Genomic DNA, 15,492 nt, shown 5'->3' with positions numbered 1-15,492 from the left:
AATAGGCCTATTATTTGTGAAATAATTATGGTCCATTAATGACCATTTAATGAATTAAATAAAAATAAATACTTCTAATATATTTTTTCTTATTTATATTACAATTAGTGTAGTAATTAATGTTAAAATGGAGAAATCCAATGCAAAAATAATGTCTGGAAAAATAATTAATTTCATTTGTAATGCCATGGTTTACCCACTATAGGTGCCTGTATGGCTCTTTAATCAATATACATGTATCTAGTCTAGTTGCTCAAAAAAAAGTATTGCAGATCATAACTGCTTACTTATTTTTAGGTTTTGCATTTGAATACATTTAGACATGATCAAACACTACATTTCTGTGACATTTTAAAACATTAATAACTTGCATCCTAATATTTTTAATGATACTTATACAAGCACACACAAGTGAATATTAATGAATTTGAGCAAATATAATTTAAAATAGTTTGAAATAGTGCTAAAACGGCAAGCTTATTTTTCCTTATATGTACAGTAGGCTATATACATATGAATTGATACTGAATCAAGATCGAAATAAATCAATCTTTGTGCCAATCACCAACCCCAAATACCCTGCCTTATCCCCAACCGCCCACCACCACAAATTGGTTTCTAATCTGTGGGAAACACTGGACAGAATCATTTGTTGTGAATCAATCGGTTCAATTGACTCGGAGAGTCTAAAGCTCCGGTTCTCTCGTCACTCACCAGAGACTGAACTCATGTTTGAACTGATTCACCATAAAGAGCGAAATGAGCCGCTCCTTCTGTTACTTTACTCACACAGCGCTGATAAATGTTAGATAAACAAATGCAGTGTAACAATAATAATGCATCAAGCATTCTGCTTCACTTTAAACACTTAAAACACAAACCTTTCTTCAGCAGAATCACGACAGATGCAGGAGCGCGGCGCGGCTTTATGACGTCACACCACCACCAAAATAAAAGTCCCGATTACACTCTGCTGAGTCTAAAATCACACAAGTGCATAGAAAAAAATAAAATAAAAATATGACACAATTAAGAGTTGAATGTATTAGTGAAATACATTTAAGAACACAATAGTAAGTTAATAGTACTGTTCACATTAAGAATTAAAAAAATAAAGCAATAACACAATTCAGCCACTTCATTTTTGAGTTTCTTAAAGGGATAGTTCACCCAAAAATGAAAATTAGCCAATGATTTTACCCTCAAGTCATCCTGTATATGACATTCTTCTTTCAGACAAATTATATAAAAAAGTCCTGACTAATCCAAGCATTATAATAGCAGTAATTTTTTCTCTGTTTTTGAAGTGAATAAAAATGCATCTGTCTGTCAAATAACGTGCTCAACACGGCTCCTTAATAAAGGCCTTCTGAAGCAAATCGATGTGTTTGTGTAAGAAAAATATCCATATTTAAAACTTTATAAAGTAAAGTTTCTGTGCTTTCTCCTTTGTGACAGTATCAAATAAAGGAATAATATAACCAGTAAAAGAGAGAATATAAATACAAAATACAGGGCCCGTCATTAAGCCTTGTCGTGTGCTTGTCCGGATTGTTTTGTGTGTGTGTGTGTGTGTGGTGTAAATATAATTATTCTGAAGCAATATTCTCATCAGTGTTCTGTCAGCTTTAGCATATTTAAATCTGCATATTTACCCCAAGGGCATTTGTTTTACCTTTATAAAGGGCATTTTTCCCTAATATTATTAAATGTATGCTTTAATCTTAACATTTGATCAATAAATTAAATTAGAATAATTAGACACTATAGGGCTGTTACCATCAAAGTAAACAATTTACACTGAACAATTACAACTGCATTAAATAAAGTTATAAGATTATTTAACTATTTTTTGAAGATTAAAATAAGAAATGTTGGGGGGAAATTATATTTTTAAATTTGAAGTTCAACCGCCAGTAGGTGGCGGCACGTGAGCATCTTAATGGTAAATGGTAAATGGTAAATGGACTGCATTTATATAGCGCTTTTAACAGACCTACGGCCATCCAAAGCGCTTTACATTTTGCCTCACATTCACCCATTCACACACTCATTCACACACCGACGGGGGTGTCAGCCATGCAAGGCGCCATCCAGCTCGTCGGGAGCAGCTGGGGTTAGGTGTCTTGCTCATGGACACCTCGGCACTTGGTCAGGAGGAACCGGGGATCGAACCACCAACCTTCCGGTTTGTAGACAACCTACATGAACCACTGAGCCACTGCCGCCCACAATTAATCAGCAGGTCATCAAGTCATTCATTTAAACAGCTGTTTCATTCAAGAATGAGGCAAGTGTTTATGACAGACTGATTCCTCTTCTTGAGAGAATGGTTGAAAAATACATTTATGCAAGTTAAAATTGGGAAATGAAAGGTCCCATGGCATGAAATTTTCATTTTGTGAGGTTTTTTAACATTAATATGAGTTCCCCTAGCCTGTATATGGTCCCCAAGTGGATAGAAATGTTGATCGGTGTAAATCGAGTTCTGGGTGTCTTTCTCTGCCTTTGAGCTCAGACGAGCCGGAATCTTCCCTGTATGTCGTCATAAGGGGAAAGGTTACCTCCCCTTCCTCTGCTTTGCCCGCCCAGAGAATTTGGAGAAAATGGATTCAGTTTATGTCAGCACAGGCTTTACAAACAGACTTTTACCATATGGATTTGACAGCACCGCCACACACAGTGAGTAACAGTGTTCACTAATGCCTGATCTGTGATCAGCTGTGGCGGCGCTTTAAATAGCTGCGGCTCGGAGGCTTGCTCCAAACTCATTTCGTTGCATTGTACTTGTACATGTGTAATGACAATAAGCTTGAATGTAATCTAATCTAATCAGTGATTTCTGATGTGTAGCTAATCATTCAAGTTCACACAGACTTTCTTTCTAAATCGTTTAATACTGTCAGTCCCGCCGCTGGCCGTCTTGATGCCCTAAGCATAATACATCAGTGAATCAAGCCAGTGACTAAACGATCAATTTCACATCGTTTCTGTTAGTAGCATGAAACAAATCTGTTATTTCAATGATTAAACTACAGAAAGCGATCAAAGAACACTCTCTTTATAATGTCCGGATCTGTCAATCACATGTCGCGAGTGTATCTGCACACTTGCCCAAACTGCCGTTATAATGAATGACGCTGTTATGCTGCACAAAGCTCTTACTGTATTCATGTCAATGTCGTGTTTGCTGTTAGTTGTCACTGCATGAAAAGTGGGATTTTGGTCAGTATGTGGCACTGTAGATTGCCGTGGAACTTCAGGTTTACGACTGTGCACGGCAATTGGCAGGCAACACCGAAAACTGCCGTAAATTGTCGTAAATTGACGTGGGCCTTGCTTGGCAGTTGTCCCCCCATGACCCCCCCTCCCCTTAATTCTAGGGGAGGCTTTATCATGTAAATGAACATGCTGTGAGCTACACAAATGCAAATCAGAGTAGCAGCAGGGGGAGTTTTATCTAGGTTCTGAATTTTTTTGACTAAAACAAGTTTAAAGTTTAAGTTAAAATGTTAACTTAAATTTAAGTTAAATGTACTCGTTTTAGTTCACATTACTAAATTTTTAGGGCAACCAGTTTGCTCCAATTTTTTAAGTAGATTCAACTTGTCCGGGCTCACAGTGTAGATTAATTACTCTGTATGTCAGTAGCAATAACCAATGTTATGTAAAAAAAAACAAAATACAGGACAGCAGTTCATGTCTTCAACCTTTAGAGAGGTTATGATGCAACAAGACAATGAACCAAAGCACACAAATAAATCAAGTAAAGCATACAGTTTACATACCAACTTAAATTTTTCCACCCTGCACTGTGAATGATTTTTTAAATGGCTATTAATCATAAATGTCAAAGTACAAGTTTGTTTGTTTATAGTTAAGTCAGATTGTGTTTTTCTGTAATTGTCATTTAAATTGAGCTCACACCACATTTTATGAATTATCAATGCAGATTTTCAAGAGGTGGTTTCCTGGACAGGGTTTAAATTATGCCAAGAGTCGGCCTAATCTAGTAAATCGCGAGTTATAAAATTGTTGCCTGGAACAAAGATTAAGCACAGATTACTAACACCTGGACTATGAGTCCTGAACTAAAATAAACTGGATTCATTTACAGTTTTATCTAATTGCTTACACACAATTTCTGAAAATACGGCTCCATTTCTTGTAACTCTACACACAAAACATCAGACATCTCTTGCAAAAGCAACACTTTGTGCAAAACTATTTTAACTCTTCCAAAAATGTTGTTTTTGCATATATCTAACTACACACAAATATGCACAACTGAGGAATTTACAGTTGAACTGAAATAAGCTGAACTGAATCAACACTGAAGTCACTTGAGCTGAATATTGACACTATATTGGCTTGTTAGAGCCGGTTTACAGCAGAATTTGTTTTGAACTTGTTACTGAAGCTGCTATGAAACAATATATTTTGTTGTATGCATATTCTTCACACATGATCATTGGCTGTATGGGTCCTCAGTAAATTAATCTGGCATTTAAATGGCAAAAGTTATTCTTGTCTCTATAACTTATGGCTTCCTAAAGACACGTTTATGGGTAAATAAAATATTAATAATATAAATAAAATGTATATCAAAACATATTTTAAATATAATGAAGTCATTTTATTATAGCACTCATCAGATGTTCCTGGAAACAAAACAGAGACAGAGACAGACCAGTATAAACAAACTATACAACAAACTAAACACCAAATTACAAAAACATTATTATGTGAAAGTGAATAAAGTTGTGTCTGTGTGTGTGTTTTCAGTTATAAATATGTGCTGTGTAAATTAGCCTATATATACTTTTAGAAATTATATATAGCCTAACTTTAAAAAACAAACAATAACCTATATAGATAAATTATAATAATTGTATAATATTAAGCATTTACTTAATATACATTGTAACATTAGGCTACTTTACTCTAGCACAGTAGTCAGTTAAGCAATTAATTAATATCTTATATTAATATGTATGTAGCCTAGGCTACATCTAAAGGTAAGTCTGCTTTAAAAATATATATATATTACACTTCGACATGTACAGAATGTGCACGTTAAGAAACACGTTCAAATGTGTCTTCTTAACATGTTAAAACTGTGCGTCGACTGTGTGTGTATGCCTGTTACACGACCAGAATGTGCGTGTCTACACATACAAAAGAAACACGTAAAAAAATTGCTGCGTTGACGCGGAAAACAGTGCGTGTTGAAACCATAGACCGTAAAAAACAGTCATAAGTCACGCGTTTCGTATAAAGAGATTTGGCCCCGGGCGCGTTCCATAGTAGAGCCCTAGTCCAATGACGTGCGAGGTCGAGGTCATGGCCATGACGCGTAGAAGACGAGCTTTAAACTTTTTTTTTTTTGTACATTTCCTATCTTTTTTGCTGCTTTCCTTTTTCGCGATCAACAATGAAAGGACGCCGTGTTCAACTCTGCATGGACGCGACCAACTTTTTGGACTCATTTTCAGGAGGCTGTCTTCGTCTTCACAACTCTGAGGCAAACTGCAGGCGCTATGAACCACAGCATGGGTAATGTAACGTTACGATTTAAAGAATATGCTTTTATTCAGCTGTATAAGGAAATGGATGCGTTAATAGATCCGAGCTTAAAACTGCACATTTTGTTTACACAGACTATCCTCGCCTCATAACGAAGCCGTGAGCTCTTATCTGCTTGGAGCGATTTCCGCGAGTCCAGATTTAACCGCTGATCACGACGAAATTGTGTGTAAGTAACTTCTAATGTGTTTCTCATTCCTTGTTTAATTTTACCGTGACTGTAAATTTTGCCTGTAAGACGTATTATGAATCGACACGCCGGAGCTTCAGATACAAACAACCTGAACTTACACTGTAAGCCCGGATAAGTTGAATTCACTTAAAAAATTTGAGGAAACCGGTTGCCTTAAAAACTTTAAGTAATGGGTTATGAAAACTTGAGCGCATTGGACTTATTATTTTAAGTTCAAAACACTGAATGCCAAGTTGATTTCACTTACAATCTCTTGTAATATTAATTATCTTGTCACATGAACTCCACTTACTATTTTAAGTTAAAGTAACTAAACCTTTGTATTCATTGAATATGCTAAACTAGAACATTTAAATTAAGACAAATACGCAATACAAAAGTAATTTTTTTACTGTTTTATTTGAAAACAGCATTAACTTGCAGGTTGTTGTCCCCTGCTTTAACAAACTTGAATCATGAGCCTGAAACAGTGACAAAATGTGTCATTCATGCCCTGAACATTGCATAAAACAAAGCACCATCATGCCAACAAAAACACTTATTGTGCTCAAGCATGTGTAGATCATTATCACAACAAATCACATTAAAACTGTATTATAACTAAACTCCTGTTAGAGAATTTTTTTACATAGTTGAACATTCCCATTTATATGACTAAACATGACTAAAATATCTATGTACCTACACATCTTGAAAATCTAAAATGCACCAAGACATCTGCCTTTTAGTTGGTAATGTAACTAAAATACCCAACTAATTTGAAATGAAAAAGCCTGTGTCATGGAATCTTGTGCAAAAATCAGTGCAAATACCACAGGACACATGTACTCCAAACCATACACAACAGTAAACATTTTTATAAAAGTCCAACGTTACAAACTGTGGCAAACAAATCTGGAACAGTAGTAGAGCCACTTCGAAACCCCGTTTTATGCTTCCAGCTGATTTTTCAAAGTTTGAATTTTGGGTACCAGCTCACTTCTACCCAGTTTGAGCATTACTTGCTGAACAAAGTTGAAAGTGTTTTTCATGCACTTGGGGTAGTCCAGATGTAGGGCATAGATCAGTCAAAAAAGGACACAGAAGGCCTGAGGCAGGTTGCCCAGTTCATCCATTACCACAGACCCTTCCAAGATGATCCCTACTCTGGATGGGTTGAGCTGGGTATTTTCTTGACCAAGGCAAAGAATTCCCACTGGAGTTTCAATGTACGAGTCCTTGTCAGTTACATCCTAACAGTGAAAGAAACGTTTTGACAAGGAGAGAACATAAACATGCCAGTTAGACAATGGTGTTTTGTCCACCAAAAATAACCTGTTTATAATGAAAAGCATTGTACAATATAAACCACACTGAAAGTAATTTATATTAAAAGGATGATACCAGTCTTAAATTTCTATCAAATGCCATATTTGGATCTGTACAGTTTGCAACACTTTGCCCAAAATATGGAGTTTACCCACTTTCAGTCAGAGTCGTGCTGAAACATTTTTTTATGACTCTCAGTACCGTTCACCTTAATTGTTTTAGTTTTTTTTACTTTACCAGTTGAAAGTAACATACAAAATAATATATTTGATGACTGGAGCAACCAGAATCTAACAAGTGCTCCCCATTTGAGTCAGAACTCCCCATTTGAGTTTTAGACCCAAAAACAATTTCACAAGTTCCAACCGGTGACAGTAAAGTCAAAAACTAATTGGGCAATTGTAAAAAGATTCATACAACCTTAGTTATTGGGAGAAATTTTTCTACTTTTTCAATAGGACTGGGACTGAAAGTGGGTAAACTACCTTTGTTCGGCCATAAAATAAAGACCTAATGGAGACACTGATGCTGATCAAATAATTCTGAAAATGAATGGAAGTGTTCATTAACAGCTAAAAATGAGACAAAAGGAGCATGCACCAGCAACATTTACAAAAACAAATTAACTTACAGAGCATGTCTTGAAGAAGGCAGAAGAATCATCCGCCAAGATGACAGGCAGTCCCCGAAGACATAGGCACCTGATGTCTGTTGGCTCAGTGGTCTGCAAGATAGTGGACACAAGAGTTAAAACAGATCTTGCCATGGATACTCACATCAGGGTTTCCCATACATTCCTTAATTTGTGGTGGCCCGCCACAATATCAATAGCAGTGTGTGTGTGTGTGTGTGTGTGTATTTGTGTGTGTGTGCAAGTCTGTGTGTCTGAGTCTGTGTGTGTGTCCACCTCCAGGTCCAGGTTGGTGTGTGTGTGTGTCTGAGTCTGTGTTTGAGTGTGTGAGTGTGTGTCTGTGTTTGAATCTGTGTGCGCGCGAGTCTTTTTGAATGTGTGAGTGTGTGTGAGCCTGTGTTTGAGTGTGTCAGTAAGTTTGAGTGTGTTTGTGTGTGTGTGTGTGTGTGTCTGAATCTGAGTCTGTGTGTGTGTGTCCACCTCCAGGTCCAGGATGGTGTGTGTGTGCGCGTGTGAGCCTGTGTGTGTCTGAGTCTGTGTTTGAATCTGTGTGTGTGAGTCTTTTTGAATGTGTGAGTGTGTGTGAGCCTGTGTTTGAGTGTGTGAGTGTGTGTGAGCCTGTGTTTGAGTGTGTCAGCAAGTTTGTGTGTGCGTGTCCACCTCCAGGTTGGTGTGAGTGTGTCCACCTCCATCTCCAGGTTTGTGTGTGTGTGTGTGTGTGTGTGTGTGTGTGTGTGTGTGTGTGTGTGTGTGTGTGTGTGTGTGTGTGTGTGTGTGTGTGTGTGTGTGTGTGTGTGTGTGTGTGTGTGGCATGTTTTTGTGAAATATCAGGACACAAATGTGTATAATGACATGGGTATGACACAGGTATTACAAAAAGAGGGTGAAATATGAGGACGTTCCCCATGTCCTCACTTTTCAAAATGCTTATAAATCACACAGAACAAGTTTTTTTTCACAGAAAGTGAACTGCACAGTCTCCTGTGAGGGCTAGGTTTAGGGACAGGGGCAGTGTAAGGGGATAGAAAATACGGTTTGTACGGTATAAAAACCATTACGCCTATGGAATGTCCTCACATTTCACAAAAACAAACATGTGTGTGTGTGTGTGTGTGTGTGTGTGTGTGTGTGTGTGTGTGTGTCCACCTCCCTCTCCAGGTCCAGGTCGGTGTGTGTGTATGAGCAAAACTTGCAATAAGAAGTCTGTGGAGCAGTCAGAGAAAGTGTAGCAATGGCAAAGCAATGTCAAGTTATCTGACATTAAGTGTTGGCAATGGAAATGTGTACTTGTCAATAAAAATATATGATATTTAACCTTTTTGTTGTGCCTTAATCACCCCCACCACCACCACCACAAAAAAAGACAAATTAGGTAATGAAGAGAGAAAAGGAGACGATTAAGGAAGGGAAATGAGATGGAAGGAAAGAAAGAAAGAAAGAAAGAAAGAAAGAAAGAAAGAAAGAAAGAAAGAAAGAAAGAAAGAAAGAATGAAAGAAAGAAAGAAAGAAAGAAAGAGCAGGGAAGAAAGAAAAAGATAAAGAGCAGAGAAGAAAGAAAATACAAAAGAGATGAACAGAGAAAGGAAAGATATAGTCGACTAATGTAGTCAAACCCAGCTTTGTGTGACGTAAAAGCTCAGCCAAAAGCTGGCCGGTCAGGCCTTTCTTCTTCCTAAAGAGGTCCATCAGCCTTGGAGAGAAACGATCAAGTTCATCAAAGAAATTCTCTTGCAGACTTTTCCCCACCACTCTGGTGAACTCATGTGAAAACATGTTTTGCATAAGAAGCTAAAAACAAGAATCTATGGACAAATTGTATTCAACATTACAGTAACACATACGTCTTTTCTAAACATTCAACAGTAATACATACCTGGCTTTCTGTGAAAAGAGCTGGCCATCGATGTACCATCTGGCTGATGGCAGGCTTGTTTTGGACAACTTCTTTTCTCCGAAGCGCAAACGTCATGTCCATCTCTTTCTTAACAAGGGACCCATTTGGCTTTGTCTTCATCATTTCATTGACCAAAACCTGGCGAGCTTCTTCCAGGTTGTGCTCATCCCTCCCCTCTGGATATTCAGGTAAGAAATTGATTTCCCCTTTCCATGGCTTCTTTATGCCGTTGTGAGGAGGGTCTGCATTTGCAGTGTACCTTCCACGTTTACCACCATTGACAGTGACATCAACTCGTCCAATCTGGCGCATTTTAGTTCTATAATTACCCATCTTGAACTTCAGACTGTTCTTCCATCCAATCCAGCCAGAGGATGAGCCTGATTCTTGGAGACACGGGTGGGTTTGTACTAATGCTTTTGCAACGGCTTCAAAATCGTCCTTTTCTGGGTATGCTTTAAATGTATACATGGTCTCAGCCAGTTTCTCTAGGATATAGTGTTTCAACTCTTTTGTCACCTTAAGATAGGTTCCATCCCTGAGATACAACAGGTTACCTTGACGAAGTCTGTACTCAACATCAACCGAAAATTTGGGAACGTCAAATACCTCTGGCCACTGAAAACTTCTATCCAGAGGGGAGCTGGACAGGATCTCGGTGTCAGCCTGGCTGCTTGTGTCACCATATGATTCAGTGTTTGGTGAGATTGGTACAAGCTCAATCATAGGGATGATTTTGATTGTTGGCTTCTCTGGGAGCTCACAGAGACTGGTGAGGTTACACAGTTCATTGTTAAATTCAGGATCTTGGTACTGTAGGGTGAAACTATAGTTCGCTTGGAGAGTACCTTTGAGCCAGCCAATCAAATCGTCAAGTGTGTCAGGTCGTTTTGTCGTCATCTTTCTTATATCTCCCTCAGAGACAATAACCCTCATGGTTATATTCTGTTGCTCAGCCATCTGTGAAACCATGATAAAAGACAGGTATTTAACAAATAACATATCGTCTCAGTGTTACCATAAGTTCTCCTTGTACCCTATATGCTGATAATGGGAAGACATCATTCAAGTCTGACATCTGAACCACAACCAAAGAGGGGACCTCATTACAGACAAGTTGGTAAGATCTTAAATGCTCACAATACCATGCTGTCATTTTGTGGCAAACAAACATAATTTCTGTGTTAACAGCCACAATCTTTTGAATCTGGGCAAATTCAGGGAGACCTGAGCATGAGCCAGTAGAGAGTATCATGTTGGGATGATATTTGATTCCATCTACACAGACAGATGATGCATTAAGAACTGATCCAGGCTTTGTAAAGTTTTGCGCAATTACTCTCTGAACGTTCAAAGGGAAAGAGGCAAGCAAAACTGGGGTAACCTTTGTCATCTCAACTGATGGTCTGAAAAAAGAGCTACAGTCAAGGTGGTAACTGACTGCTTTCTAGTGTTTGGTAGCAAGTGTCATGGCAACATTTTTGAAGTTTTGCACATTGCGAATTGCCTTTTTAAAGAACTTGTGCTTCCCCTCAAAGCGCATCATCCAAACATCAGACAGGGGACCAAATCTCCTTACAAGCTGAGGGTAATGTTCCACAAAGTGATGCTTTGGCCTTAAACGAAAATCTGGAAATGTTGACTGCAGCAGCTGTCTGTGCTCTGCTATTTTACAGTCCAGGAAATGCAGTGTCTCCTCAGTATGCCTTGGTGCAACAGCTAGCTCAACCACATCTTTGAGAAGCATGACAATTTCCCAAGTGTTGTCACCCTCAGGGACACAGTGACCAATAAGAAATGGAAGGAGCCTTATGAGACACCAATACTCATGGGCATTTCCACCAATGGTCCCTTTGACGGTAAATCTCATAATCCAATAATCTGAGGTCGGTCTGTTTTGTCAGTAAATGTGTAGTTAAAGTTTCTGATGGTCTGATTTAACATTTCTAGTGTGAAATACCCCTTGCCTATCAGGTCTTTAAGACAAAGGGACAACTCAGTTGGAACAATGCCTTCCAATATATCATGCAATATGTCAGGGGGGTAACCAGTGACTGCATGAAAGTGCTCAAGATTCTCAGTTAAAGGACATGCTCTTTTCACACCATAAGTCCGACTCAAAGCTGGGTCCTCTCTCACCTCCTGCACCTGCTTATCATGGGAGTCTTTGTCTCTGAGTTTAAAGAAACCAGAACATACCTCTTGGTGTTGTGTGTCAATACTGCTTGCCGAACAGAATCTGCAGAACTTGTCAGTAGTGAAGCTCTCCAGGAATCCTGCAAGGGAGTGGGCACCAAGATTATCAGCAACAACATATAAGACTGTGCCTTTCACACTCTCACCTAGTTGCTCTAAGTAAACACCATTTTGCTCCAATGACTTTAGATCATAGATAAGAGGTTGCAGAACTTTAGCGTAACCACACTCTTTGACTGTTGAGGTATTGTACAGTAGTGCAAGTTGGATTGAGTTAAGGGTTGACCTATATTTTGCAGGTATGTTGGCAATGACCCAGTATATGGCACACATTTTATGTTTTAGCTTTGATGTTCCTAGAGGATTGGTTACTTCGAAGTCATCAATGTAAAGTCCAAGAGCAATTGTGAACTCGTCCCTTGCAAGAAGAGAGTTTTCATTAAAGCACTGGCCATCTACATATGATCTATATTCCTGTGGGACATGTACTTTTTCTGACATGGCTTTATCTAATATGTCAGTTTTGTTCAGCAACTTCTGGAGCATGGGAACAATAGGGACATATGCAAGTGTTTTTTTGCCTTTTTCCACACAGTATTCAATGGGGTTCACCAGTGGAAACTCTCTACGTACATAGGCCGCTCTCCTTTTAGCAGTTCCTAGGGATCCATCTTTGGCACAAAATGCCATTATGTTACTTTCTGACACTACACTGGTAAGCTCTCTCACAACTGTTTCATTGATGTCAACATACTATTTCTTTAGAACGTCCCTCACTCTGTTATGCAGAAGTGGCTGTGACAGCTTATTGATTTGACAAAGCTGTTGTATTACTTCTTGCACAGAGCTCTCTGGTATGTGCAGGACAGTTTGCATCTTTAACAGAAGAGATGCTAAGTTGTGCTCAAGCTGTTTTTCTAAATCACAAAGATCAGTCTCACTGGCTTCTACACTGACATCTTCTAAATCGTCCATATCATCAGCATATGACATTTGGTCTTGTGTAGCATCACTGTCATCGCTTACAGTATCAAAACCAATGATTTCTGACTTGAACCTTTTCCAGTTCTGGTCCTGGTGTTTTTTACTCTTGTGTGCTTTGAAAGTTGAGTACATACTGGTTTCAAAGTTACAGTCTATATATGGGCAACTGACTTTATGGTTTACTTTTAAGTGTGCAGTATGCAGGTGAGTAAAGTAGTCGGTCTGAGAATGAAAGGATTGAAAATAATCAAAGATATTTGATATTTGAAATCCAACAAAGAAATTTGCTTTACTGGTGTCAACACATTTGCTTATCCGAAGGACCATCTGAAAGACAATAGAGAGGCCTGTAGGCTGCAGGGGGTGCCACACCTTTTACTGTTGGGGAAGTTTGGTCTGATTGGTCAGTTTGAATGTTATGTGTGAGTTTTGGTCTGATTGGTCAGTTTAAAAGAATACATTTGGTTTCAGTCACATGGTCAAGGAATATATAAAAGAAGATTGGAACTGTGGCTCTCTCTCTCTTTTCCTTTGGCTCTTGAAGTCATCTGGGCTTCTTGTCTTTGCTCTCTTCTTCTCTCTCCCCCACTCTCTCTCCCCCCCTCTCTCTCCCTCTCTCTCCCTCTATCTCTCAGGTAACATTGTATTCATGCTGTGTACGATTAATGGTATAAGTTTATCATCTCATCCATCCATTTTGAAACTATTTTAAGTGTAACCATAACCAGATTTTGTCATTAAATCCTTTCTATTACAAATACTGTGCTAACTAGTTTTGATTTAGTATTGACTTTGAAGTGCTCCCTGCAATACAATATAGTCATATTATAGCAACGCTCTCCCACATATTTTGCTATTGTAACTGCGCTTATCTCCGTCGTTGGTATGAGTTGCAGTGGGTGGAAATAGACAAGAAATGTACAGTTTTCTTCCATCTTTCTGATAACGTTTTTAGTCTAATGGCAACCCTGTAGATTGAACCATCTACAGGAGTCCACTCTTACAAGAACAAGACTCAGCAAACCCACATGACAGACAGCAAAATTTAACTGGTGCATCTGGTTGCTACTGATCAGGAGTTTTGGTGTGAAGGCGGGATAAATGTACTTTTAGTGCATTGAGTGATTTAAATGTACATGGACATTCCTGATGTAAACAAGGAAAAGGCTCTGTTCTTGCATAACTTCCATGTTTTATCCTATAATGCTTAAATAGCTGTGCTCTCTTTTCACAGCGAAGAGGGCAATACTTACACTTCCAAAGCATAATTTTCAGAGATTGATATTCAGTTTGTTGCTAATCTCAGGATATTGGGTTCAAAAGAATCTCTTTCCATGACCTGCAACACAATAAAACAAATAAAATAAGAGACAAGGGAACTTATAGCTACAGTATTCTATTGCAACAATATACCTGTATTTTCAAGAAAGCTAACATTAAAGCCGTAATGTCATTATTAGGGGTGTGTATTGCTAATATACTCAAGTTTGCATAAACCGGTTGCAATTCACTTTCTCTTAAGTGCTTGAAGGTAAAATAATCACTAAAGCGGAGCCTATGTCATGCACAAGACAATAATAAAATGAATGGTCAAAGTTGTCATCACATTTAATACTAGGAAAAAACAATAAAATGTGGTCGCTAACACTCCTCTTCCCACCGAGTGCGTGTCCCTCGTTCAGCGTGGATCGGGCGGTGTCACCAAGACGCTAAAGTTACAGGTTAAAAACATCCAGTTGAACTGGTTTTAACAACGGTTTTACACGGTTCAAAAAAGCCCCTCCAGTAAGAAAAGAAAGATAGCAATGTTACAACGTGGTTGCGATTTGAGTCATGTAAGTACATTATACTTTAAATGTTTGATTACATATGAAATCCGGGTTTACAGTGTACATCGCAGGCGGAAACTGCGAAGTTTAGCTCGGAGTCGATCAAGAAGAAAAAGGGTAAGATTTATTTAATTAGATCCGTTTTTTGTCAATGTGAGTATTTTTCAGGTTGCTTATTGTCTTTATGGATTGTATTACAGTTGCTGGAAGCGAGAGTGTGCTGGGTGAGGTGGACATTTGGAAGTCCGCGACCATTGAACTCATGTTTGACGAGGAAGACGGCTTTGTTGACGGGGTGTCTGGATGGATTGTGCGGCCACCGCGCTCTCGCAGCCTGGAGCACGCCGAACTTTACATTACATTACGAGACATTACTGCTGCACTGTACATAGTTGTGTGTTTAACAATAAAGCTCTTTCTTTGAATAAACATCTGTGTTTTATAAATGAAGCCCTTTCTTTGAATACACAGCTGTGTTTTATAAATGAAGCCCTTTCTTTGAATGAACAGCACGGTCCGTATAATTTTCCCATATATTCCTTGATGGTATGAATACTTCATAGCACAATAACATTAATATAAAACAAATTATTACAACATAAATTATATATTTATTATTATTATTGGGGTTTACATTTATAATGAGCCAGGGGGACCAATAATGATTGGTTTGCAGTGATCTGCCAACCAATCACGAGGGATTTTTCTTTTTTAAATGTAGTGGCTTCAGCCAATAGTGAGTGAGTAAATTAAAGTCTGGCCGTTGACTCTCTGGTTTCGCTGCTATTCATATGCTAATTAGAGGAGTCGCACCTCCGCGCAGTCTCTCAGCGGGGGGCTCTCCCCCTACGTCATGGTTCGTTTACGACAA

At 38.5% G+C, this 15,492-nt stretch overlaps 1 protein-coding gene and 1 long non-coding RNA gene across 2 annotated transcripts in view; both read right to left on the bottom strand.

Annotated features, from left to right (window-relative positions):
- Positions 1-15,492, bottom strand: part of LOC307131318 (tripartite motif-containing protein 16-like) — a 390,938-nt gene that overhangs the window by 142,177 nt on the left and 233,269 nt on the right. The window lies entirely within an intron of this gene.
- Positions 6,882-14,132, bottom strand: LOC307138432. The gene is made up of 3 exons (XR_013818021.1): positions 14,046-14,132; positions 7,719-7,811; positions 6,882-7,011 (listed from the first exon to the last, which is right to left on the bottom strand). It is a non-coding gene; the product is annotated as an uncharacterized lncRNA (long non-coding RNA).

The sequence above is a fragment of the Gobio gobio genome (genome assembly GCF_949357685.1).
Source record: "Gobio gobio genome assembly, chromosome: 1".
Classification (NCBI taxonomy): Eukaryota; Metazoa; Chordata; class Actinopteri; order Cypriniformes; family Gobionidae; genus Gobio; species Gobio gobio.
Note: the sequence above shows the minus strand (reverse complement) of the source record. Positions and strands in the feature narration are given on the sequence as shown.